Consider the following 11,708-nt stretch of genomic DNA (forward strand, 5'->3'; position numbering starts at 1 on the left):
TGGGATCGGAGAAGCGCTCTGGGCAGAAGGAGCATCTCCTGCAAAGGCCTGGGAGGGAGCACGCTGGGCTGGTATGGGGCTTGTTTTGTTCTCATTCGATGGAGGAGGCAACTGAGGCTCCTTGCAAATAGTGACTGCAGAATATGGGGCTCAGTGTGTGGTGATGGCTGGCCTTTTAGCCTCTGCCCCATGTGGGGATACATTTCTTTTGTTTTAATTCATTCAGTTTGGTAATTTGCAAGGGAGCTGTCAGAAAGCACACCGTTGCCCACCATACTCAGCCCGTCCATCTCCGTCTCCTACACCAACAGCCTTTGCCTACACTTGCAAATCCGAATTAACATCTGCCATGTACAGGGGCCTCATGGTTACTGGTCAGCGTTGCTATGCGTGTTTTTGTTTTCTGTGACCAAAGGGTCTGACACAGGTAGAGGCTGTGGTGTCTAAAGGGGGTGTCTCTCTATAGAATGGGCACCCCCCAAATGTGGGGCAACGAGTGAGTGCAAGCTGGTGGCAAGGGAGGTGAAAGAATTCACCAGAGGCAGAACAAAGGAGACAAAACAAAGAAGTTTATCGAATGTACTGCATGCGAGTGGCGTGCAGGACAGCAGAGGAGAGGCTGCCTGCAAGGAGGTAGTGGAAGGAGGCTGTTTTTAAAGAGGGACGGTGAGGAGGGATGGCAATATTTGGAATTTTCTGTTATTTGGTAACAGCACCTGGTTGTAAGTAGCCCATTGTTCAGTGGGGCCTATGGATATTTCGAGGTGGGTTGCCCTGTGGGCCGCCCTGTGGGCCTCTCTGTATTCAGCCAGGTGGTCACTGTGGGCCCTTTATACATTCATTCCATCTTTCAAGCCTGTTTGCCTAAAAACGGTCTCTATAGAGGCTTTTGGGAAGAACACAGTTTCTGGGTATTAGGAGAGCTGAGTCTCTGCCCTAGTGTCGGCTCCATGATTAGGTTAAAGCCCATCCCCTTTACCAGTAATTACTTTGGGGTAAACATGTGTTCACGTTCTGGTCCAGCAGAAGTCCTCCGGGGGGCTGCAGACGTGGGTGTATTTCTGAGCAATGTGTCCTTCCTGGTTAAAAGACAGTTGGGAACAAAATGCTTCTTTCTCCCTGTGGACATGCCCATGCAAAGATGTGATGTTGGAGTGATAGCCACCATACTGTCCCAAGGAAGGAGAGACAGGAGAAGCCCAGAGAAACAGTTCGGAGTCCTGACCTGTCAGAATTAAGTAATTCTGAATGCTTTTTGACTGCTCATACAGTTTCTAGTGAGATATTTCTTGTGTGCAGCCCAAATAATCTAAACCAAAGACAGAATGAAGGGAAGAAGGAAGAAGGGAGAAAGCAAGAGAAGAAGGAAGTCAGCCAAATCTTTCCATCTTTTCTATGCAGATTAAATTCCATATCCTCCAAGGGGGTCTCTGAGTTCCCCCCACTGGAGTCCATCTCCCCTCCTCTTGTCCCCATTGAGCATCTGTCATTTGTGACAGCTCTTCGCTGTCAGGTTGCTTTCCTGGAAAGAGTGGGTCAGGCACTGTAACAGAGCAGTGGACGAGGCAAGATTCAGGTAGCAGGGTACATACTGACAAAAGCCAATATCCAAGTGAGGCCATAGGGGAAGCCAGAGTCATGTCAGTGATTCTGGGATGGAGCTGGTAGGTGAGGGTGGTGAGGGGGGGAGAGGTGGACTCAGAAGGGGTATAAGAAGCCCACTTTGAAGGCCTCTGGATCCAAGGTCTCACCAATCCTAGAAGCCAGAGATGCAAGTTGCCAGTGACTTTGGAGCTTCTCAAAGGATGGGGCCCATGTAGGGGTGATGCTGGGATGGGAGATTATGAGAAGTTTGTGAAGTTATGAATAGAAGATGGACATGAGGCAGAAAAGGAGATAAAAAAAATTAAAATCTGAGAAAAGAGGCCTGGGTGAAGCTGGGCCCCTCTTGTGGCCTGGGAACTTGAGAAATTGGTCAGAGGCAGTTCCGATGAGGTTTGCTAACTCTATGAGAAACCCTTGATCTCTCTTCTGTGTCACACTCTGAGTTATCACTCAGGTGGTGGGGACCATGTGGTCTGGAGTGTGAGCTCAGTTTTGATCAGGAACACCAGAGAGGTTCAAGAATCAGCCCTCCCCATCTGCAATGCCTAGTTGATCAGAGTGGTGCATCCAGGAGCTTCTATCCAAAACACAAAGCAGGTATGCTGCTCATTTCTAACCAACAGTCAGGCTTCCAGGGTCAGGAGGCTGCCCAAGCATTGGAAAGGGCTTTTAGAGTTGGTTGATACATAAAGTATGTCTGGAACATGTAGTTTAGAGGTATCCAGAGAGATGCATCCAAAATATTAGAGGAACCTATACCATGTGGAACTCCTTCCAGTCATCCATCCATCCATGCATGCATCCAACCCATGTATCATTCAGATTTCCTCAGTCACTTCTTCCTTCTAGATCAACTCCATCCATCCATCCATCCATCATCCATCCATCCATCCATCCATCCATCCATCCATCCATCCAAAAAGACACAAGGAAGTAATGGACATGTCCACCTTCTTGACTGTCTCAACAGATTGATAGGTGCAGAGATGTAACAAAACTGACAAAGTTGTATACAATATATGTATGCCGGTGAGTGTACTTTAACTATATCTCTAAGTTGGAAAAAGAAAGGTAATTAGTATGTACTGGAAGGTCAAAATTGATAATAACTCAAAATATCTATCAACAGGACAGTAGATAAATTATGGAATATTTACACAGTGGAATAGTGCCTGGCAATAGAAATGAACAAACTCCTCACACACACAATAGCATGCATGAATCTCTTACACATTAATGCTGATCAGACGTCAGACACAAGAGAATGCATCATGTCTCATTCTATTTACGTACATTACAATACTAGAGAAAACAGGACTATAGTGTTTAAGAGCATGTGCTCAGATGATTACTACAGAGTCAAGCAAGGTCATGAGTACCATTAAGGTCAGGGTAGCATTGCCATAAGGGAAGAGATGGAAGGGACTTCTGGGGTGCTGGCAGGGTTCTTGGCCAGAGTGGTGGTTACAGAGATGTTTCCTTCAAAGGAAACAATTGAGCTGCCCATTTTGTTTTGTGCACATTCCTGAATATGTTTTCCGTTCCATAATTAAGAATGGAACAATGTATGTGTACTATGCTTGTATGGAAAGATAAAAGAAAGTTTTAACAGTAGTTTCCCCTGAGGAAGAGGCTATGGAATAGTGGGGTATGGTGGTGGGGAATGATTATATTTGATTTCCTTGTGCTTTTTGTAACTAAAAAATTTAAAGATTTTCCTCATGCTATCCATAAATAGAAGTGAAAAATTTTAAATCAGAAACTCGTTGATGATAGAACAGAGAAGGGAGAAAGAGCTCTCCAGTGGCAGGTGGTAGCATGGGGATCTAAGCAGAGTAGAAGAAAGAACCAGAAGGATGGCTGTGGGCATTTGTGAGTATGTGTGTGTTCAGTGGTACACGGAAAGATGGTACTTGCAGAGATGCAAAGCAGAGAGGGACTTGATCCGCTATTGCTGGCATTGAAGACAGAGGGGGTCATGAGCCAGGGAATGCCAGCAGCCTCTAGGAGCTGAGAACGACCCTCAGCTGACAGACGGTAAGCAAATGGGAACTTCAGTCCTACAAGCCCAGGAAACTGAATTCTGCCAACAACCTGAATGACCTTGGAAGTAGATTCTTCCCAGATAAGAGCCTGAGCAGCCAACACCTTGATTTGGCCTTGGGAGACCCAGAGCAGAGGAACAGGTTGAGTCCACGCACATTTCAGAAGAAGGAACGGTCAGGCCCTAAACGGGTGTTGTGTTAAGCTAGTATGTTTATGGTAATTGCTACAGCGACAAGAGAAAAATGATATAGCCATGGGCTGACGAGGGCAATTGAAGTGATTTCTCACCATGTTGCATGAGGGGGCCCTTGGAGACAACACTGTATGGGTCAGGGGCTTCTGGAAACAAAATGGAGAGAAACTCATAAAGGACACTGAGAGGCTCCATTAAAAAAATTTTTTTTTAATGTCTTTATTTTTGAGAGAGAGAGAGAGACAGAGTGTGAGCAGGGGAGGAGCAGAGAGAGGGAGACACAGAATCTGAAACAGGCTCCAGGCTCTGAGCAGTCAGCACAGAGCCCGACACGGGGCTCGAACTCACAAACTGTGAGATTATGACCTGAGCCGAAGTTGGACGCTTAATCAGCTAAGCCACCCAGGCGCCCTGCCCTAAGGGGCTGCATTATTGACCCAACTCCACTTGGACATGGGGAGTGATGGGAAAGACTGGCATTCAGCCTCCCAGCATAATCTGAGTCACCTTGACCATGATCTACTCTTCAAAGGTACGACTGCATCCTGCTGACCACAGCCCTGGCAGTTTCAATCATTGGGTTAACAGAAGGAAAAAACGCATGTGCATGTGTGTATGTGTGCACATGCATGAATGCTCACACTCCCAGGGTACCCTGAATATATAGAGGACACAGTGCAGTGATGGAGATGCTCATCTCTGGTAGAGTATGTTAGTCCACTGCCACTTCTGTCTTTTACAGGAGGATTACAGGGATAATGAAAGCTGTCTCAGGCAGGGCTCAGTGCAGAAAACAGGACAACACCAGGGCTTTCAAGAGGAAGGGACTTGAAAGAAGGAATTACATCCTTACAAACTCTAAGTAGGACTAAGGAGCTGGTTCTGGATTGGGCCTCAAGGAATAGGCCTAGAGCAATAGGTGTCTCTGAGGTTGCCCCTGAGTTCAGAGTTCAAGGACACACATCCAAAGCTGCCGTCTGGGGATTGCAAAGCCCAACTTAAGAAGCCTTTGGGTACTGGTAGGCCTCCTTCTCCCAAACCTCACATTTCCAGGACATTGTGTACCAGCCAAAACAGTCAGAAAGAGCCGGAGAGGCGGCCCTTGGGGTCAGCCTCCCACACCCCACAGGGTTGCATCTGTCTGTAGATCCTGATTTCCTCCAGACCCAAGGTGCAATGAGTTCTGAGAAATGTGAGTGCAACTTTTCAACCTCTCCAGCAAGAAGGAGGGAAACACGAAGGGTGAGTCTAACCACCCAAAGATAGACTTTGGGTAGCCACCCAAAGGTCTTTGTTCTTGCTTTCTTCTCTCTCGTTTATATTTTGAGTGGTGAGCTACTGCTTGGAGTTCCTTTTTTTTTTTTTTTTATTATTTGATAAAAATGTTTACTTAAGTTTGTATTTAGAGTTAACAGTGAATCTCATGTTTACAGACAGCTTGCACAGACTACTTCGTTGGGTAACACAAATATCAGTATGGCCAAATGTTAACTCATTTCACTGATTGAATCAAAGTGATATTGGTAATATACAGTGTTCCCAAACAAGTGTAAACACATTTCCTAGAGTTATTTTATTTGTAAAAGAAAACATTATGTAATAAATAGAATTATATCCCCAAAAGATACATTATGAAAAAGTATAAAATTTAGGGGGGAAACCTTCAGTTCAGTTCTTTTTTATACATCCCAGCTCATCATTCTTTCCCATTTTAAAAAGGATTCTTATTGTAGTTGTAAGTTTTGATCAGTGTTAAGGGTAAAACTAATTTGTTAAGTCATTCACAAATTATTAAAAATTTTTAAATGTTTAGTTTTTGAGAGAGAGAGAGAGACACAGAGTGAGAGTGGGGAGGGGCAAGAGAGAGAGGGAGACACGGAATCTGAAGCAGACTCCAGGCTCTGAACTGTCAGCACAGAGCCGGACATGGTGTTCGAACCCACGAACCAGGAGATCATGACCTGAGCCGAAGTCGGACGCTTAACCAATTGGACCGCCCAGTGTCCCCAAATCATTCATATATTATTATTGATCATGAACTGTAAGTGGAACAAAGTAGCATTTCCAGTTGACAAATGCAACCTCAAGTATTTTGATGTCTCTTAAAACTGTAGCAACGAGAAAACTATTGCCAAAGTACAACCAGGGATTGGTCTTCCCAAAATACACTGCAGTGTGTACTTTAAGTAAAAGGATGATTGCTTGAAGTAGCAGAGTTGGTAAGCAGGTACCAAGAGAACACAAGATTAGTTTGGAGAAGAGTATTTTCTAGAGCTCACATTATAATTGGATGGGATGAAAAGGGAAAATACAGGATAGTCTCACTCACAGAGGAAGTCACCCCAGCAGCCTGTATTGAGGTCATAACTTCTGACCAGAGGTTCCAGAAACCAAACATAGAATCATCACCGTGGAAAATGACAGCAGTAATCCTGAATGCTCACATAGAGAGGACCGTGAAAGAAGAAAGCTTCTGTGCCTCAGGCTTTGATCAGTTGCTGGATCTCTCAAAACATCAGCAAGGACCAAAATCCAAATTAAAATTATTGTAAAGAAAAAACGAAATTACAGTAAAGAAATAAAAATAGGTTTTGACACCTGAGTGGAGAGTTGGTGATCTTAGAGAAATGCAGGTGCTAATCTGCACCAACTATCAGGAAAGCTGGATAATGCAAAAAGCTGGCAGTAAAGGGAATCATTGGAGTAAATAGGCAGATGTAAATAATTGGAGTACAGAGGCCTCCAGAGCCTGAGGCCTAAAATTACACATCCCTGAAATAGAACACAGTGGAAGTGGTCACTGAAAGTCAAAGATGGATGAATGCTAGTGAAATGTACACGTAGTCCATAACATTCGGAAGGGCGTTTTTATTCTCATTCCAACTGTGAGGACATTTAGTGCTGTTTCCCCAAGTATAACCAAGTAGAGCACAGTTAACATGGAGGCGCTGGTTCGGTCCAGTGAACAGAGCCATTCTGTAAAGTGAAAGCAGTCGTGTGCAGTTAAATTTCAGGCGGTCTGCTGAAATACACACACTCAAACCCTGCTTCCCTGTTTTCTCACCTGTGCTTTCTTTGCTGGGTCTTTCTGTGATGGTCTTCTGATTTCATTTCCTTTTTACTGCCTTTCATGAACTTCTGGTTCCCTGCATTCATTTTGTTGTGGCCACATGCCCCAAGAATAAGCTCAGGGTCCTGGCACAGTGTGGGAGGAGGAACGATTCCTCGCAGCTCAACCTTCCTGGGAAGGCAGGTCTGTCCCGTGGCTGCACCTGGGAGATGCTGAGGAAAGGTCCCGTGGTCACCTTGGCAGCCGCACTGCTGGAGCTTGGTTCCTGTGCCTGAGATTCTTCCCAGGACACTTTTGAGAGACACAAAAGATGACTTGGAAGAACAAAAGGCCATGCTATGCTCATGGTTGGAAAAGTGACTAGAAAGGCGTAAACGTTCTTCATGTCAATGTTTCATTCTAACAAAATTAAAATGAGAATTACAATGTGATATTTTACTTATTGATTTAATTTCTAAAGTTAAGTATTGTCTTTAGTAGTTCATATATATTTAGTGTATAAGGTATGCTTTATATATACTTTTGGTATATAAATTATTACAGTAATTAAAATATCTGCAGTGTAATTTCATTTTTCAATTGATTAATTATTTAATCAATTAATTACCCCCCCCCAACAACAACATAGTTGACACACAGTATTACATTAGTTTCAGGTGTACAACATAGAGATTTGACAGTCTGTATGTCACCACAGGGGAAACTACCAGCCATCACCATGCGATGTTATTGCAATACCATTGACTATATTCCATACGCTGTACGTATATTCCTGTGACTGTTTTGTGCCTGTGACTGATTCGGTCCATTACTGTATCTCCCACTCCCCTTTTTCCATTGTGTCCATCTCCTCAAGATGCTCCCCTCAGGCAACAATCAGTTTGTTCCCTGTTTTTATAGATCTGGTTCTGCCTTTTATTTGTTTTTTCATTTGTTTTGCTTTTAAGATTCCACGTATCAGTGAGCTCATATGGTATTTGTCTTTCTCTGTTTTACTTCACTTGGCACGACACCCATAGGTCTATTCCACGTTGTTGCAAATGGCAAGATCTCACTGTGTTTTTGGCTGAGTCAAATTCCACTGTGTGTATATACTACACCTTCTTCATCCACTCATCTATCCATGGACACTTGGGTTGCTTCCATATCTTGGCTACCGTAAATAATGCTGCAGTAAACATAGGGGTGCATGTATCTTTTTGAATAGTATTTTTGTTTTCTTTGAGTACATACCAAGTAAAAGAATTACTGGATCATATGGTGTTTCCATTTGTAATTTTTTGAAGAACCTCCATACTGTTTCCAAAGTGGCTGCACCAATTTACAAGCCTGCCAACAGTGGGTGAAGACTCCCTTTTCTCCACACCCTCAGCAACACTTGTTATTTCTTGTCTTTTTGATTCTAGCCATTTGATTTGTATTTCCTTGATGATTTGTGATGTTGAGCATCTTTTTTCTTTTGCAAGAGAGAGAGAGAGAGGTAGTGGGGTTGGGGCAGAAAGGGGGTGTGACCTGTGAGCTCACAGCTTGTGGGTTTGAGCCCCGCGTCGGGCTCTGTGCTGACAGCTCGGAGCCTGGAGCCTGCTTCAGATTCTGTGTCTCCCTCTCTCTCTCTGCCCCTAACCACTCACATTCTGTCTCTGTCTGTCTCAAAAATAAATAAACATTAAAAATATTTTTTAAAAAAGAGAAACAACTATAAAACCTAGAAGAAAACAAGAGGATACTTTCATGGCCTTGGAGAAAGCCAAGATTTCTTAAAGAGGGTATACAAAGCAATGACATTCACACAGGAAATCCTGAAGGGTCTGGGCTTGACTTGCAATGGGCTGATCCAGGGGACCCCATGAGTGGGAAGAAAATAGGACCTGTCTAGGTTCTCTTCACTGGGACTCCAGAGACTTGGGTGGAGGCTTGTGACTACTGAACCTCATCCTGTATCCCTCAACTCCCCAGGCAAGAACTTACTGGACTCTCTGGTCTTACCAAATACCCACAACAAAGATAGAAATGAGCCACTCTCCAGAGGCTTTTCCCCTTCATTAATGTGGTCTTCACACATTAGACCGAGGTCTGTACATGTGGTTAGAGAACAGGAAGCCTGCTGACAGCCGGGAAGCAACGCCTGGGCTGGCTGTGAGAGGGGTAGCAGCTCCACACTGGATACCTAGATAGGGACAGTGTGAGATGGGGGAAAACTTGGACTGTGGAGTTGGCCAGACCTAGGTTCTCATCCCCAGCCTTATCCTGTTAGGCTATGTGCCCTTGGGGCAATTCGTTGGCCCTCTGAGTCCTGGTTTCCATACCTGAGGTGAACCAGTCTAACATCATTTGATCATTTGGTCTGAGGGCTGTCCTAGGCATGGTGGGGGGGATGCTGTCAGCAGAAGTGACCCTGCCCTTGCGTGGGCCACTGTAGCTGCACACAGTGCAACACTTCAAACTTACCTTTTCACAAACAAGCTCCTTTTCCTGCTTTTCCTGCTTCCCAACCAGCCCTCAGCCTCCTAGGCCTGAAATATTGTAAGACTTTGGCCTTCTGTCTCCTCTATTTCCTGTATATCCTATCAAGTCTTCCTTCAAAATGCCTTTTAGCAAGAAGTCCTCTTGTAGCCCGTACTGCTACTGCCTACTGATTCCTGTTGCTTGCCCTCCTTCCTGGCAGAATCCCAATTTTGTTCGAAGTGACAATGAAAGTCCAACAAAAGGCTTTCTTCCTTAAAGGCCTTTGCAGCTGGGGGTAGCTCTGAGACCCATGCATGAGATGGAGGCTAATGGGTTCTGGGAAAGATGTGCTTCCCTTAAATAGGTACCACCCCTTCCTGCTTCATTCTTTCTATTTTCCCATCTGGGATGGAGGACCTATGGCAGCCATCTTGAGATCTTCTCTGAAGACCTTATCCGAAGAAGGCGTCGTATCACTCACATAGACTCTTGCACCAGCCATCAGAGGGCTTTTCCCAATTTCTGCTCTGCCAGAAAGCATTGTGAAAGCATCGTGGTGGACGCACGAGGCCAAAATCAAAGGACTCCAGTTATAGCTCATCCCTAAAGTAGAACAGTAAGCAACCTGTGGAAATGAGAAAGGAAATCTACATAGACTGATGTGGAACCATATTCATGATATTTTGTTAAACTAAAAAGGTTGCTTAAAAGCCTTTTTGGTATATAATTATAAACATAAACTCATTCTGAAGTATATGCATTTTAAAGTGTGAATGGATATTCCTGTGAATCTTCAACAGGGTCATTACATCTGCCTGATAAATTCTAGGTTGTATTTGTTTTCTCTTATCTGATCAAAATATTTTTCAATAAAAATAGAAGTAGTGGACAAAAGAACTTAAAATGCAGAAATTCCATGCTCCTTAATCTGGCATTCTGTGGCTTCCACAAAGGACAGGAATGAAGACACTGTGTGTATGTGTGTGTGTTTGTGTGTGTGTGTGTGTGCACGCCTGCACGTGAGTGCCCACAAGTACGCCAGTGTGAGCATTTATGAGTTCTTCAGAATGTGAGTGTCAGTGTGTGCGTATATGTAAATGTGTGTATCTAGGGTCAATGAGTGTGTGTGAGTGTGTGCTCTGTGAATTAGTGTGTGGGTGCTTTGCAGAGTGTGTGGGTGTGAGTCACTGTGAGTGTGTAAGGAGTGTGATGTGAGCGAGTGTGTGTGTGGTGAGATGGTGGGTGTATTTGTCCTCCTGGGCTCAAAGAGAACAGGCAGAAAGGATTCAGGAGCCCCAACTTTCTCAAGCCAGTCTGATCCATCATGGGGTACAGCAAGCCTGCCTTCCCCACCCTCCACTCTGCCCACCTTGAAGCAAAAAGGAATGACAATGAGGAGGGCCTCAGTCTGTCTGCGGAGGGGCCCGTCTGTCTGTTTTTATTCTCCATGACAGCTGACCCCCAGGCTCTAACTGGCTGCTAAGCTGGCAATCCGCCTGGTCACACACCCTGAGAAGATGACCAGGTCAGAAGATGACCAGAGGGAGAGATGACTCCCTCTCAATCCTTCCAAAGCTCCTTGAGCAAAAGGTTTTGTGGCCAATGATGTTAGGAAACCCGGAGAAATTGTGGGATCCACAAGAGACGCTGGCGTGTTAAGGGTGCTGAGAAGTCCCTTGGGAGGGAAGCCTGTTGCACCTTCCTAGACTAGCATTCACTCTTGAGAGCAGGAACCCCTCTACTCCCCTCGACAGCACCTGCTGACCTCCCATGGGAGGAGGCCTCACAGAAGCCACATTGGGGAATGCTGCCCCAGCCTACCTGGCACATTGTAGGCTGTAAAGCTTCCTCACCCACACACACATGTCACTGGGGCCCTGAGAACAGGTGACACTACACCCATTTCACAGGTAAGGGAAATGAGGCTCCAGGAGGTGGAGTATGTAGCTCACGGTGCCCCCAGCTTGTCGGAGGCCTGCTTGCCTGGACTCCACCCTCTTTCCTTCTAGGAAGAAGCTGAGCGGAGAGCAGGGCTCTGAACGGGCTCAGGAAGTAGAGTATTTCAGAGAAAAAGGGCAGGCTGAGGCTCGGCACTAGCCCATGATGGGATTCCGGGGCAGGTGGAAGGCGGGAGTGGTCCCAGCAGATACTGAAGGGGGCGGGGGGCTGGGAGGTGCTGAGGGGGCCTTGCCAGGTCGTCCTGGCTGCGTGCCTCTGCCGTCTCAGCAGCTGGAGGTGGGAGAAGGTTCTAGTCCAAGCAGGACCCCAGCCGGCCATGTGGCTGAGGTCAGGACCCCTGCTCTCCGCACCCAGTTTCCTCCTCTGAGCCGCGAAGGAGGTGGCGGAAGG

Source organism: Prionailurus bengalensis, chromosome A3 (assembly GCF_016509475.1).
Source record: "Prionailurus bengalensis isolate Pbe53 chromosome A3, Fcat_Pben_1.1_paternal_pri, whole genome shotgun sequence".
NCBI lineage: Eukaryota > Metazoa > Chordata > Mammalia > Carnivora > Felidae > Prionailurus > Prionailurus bengalensis.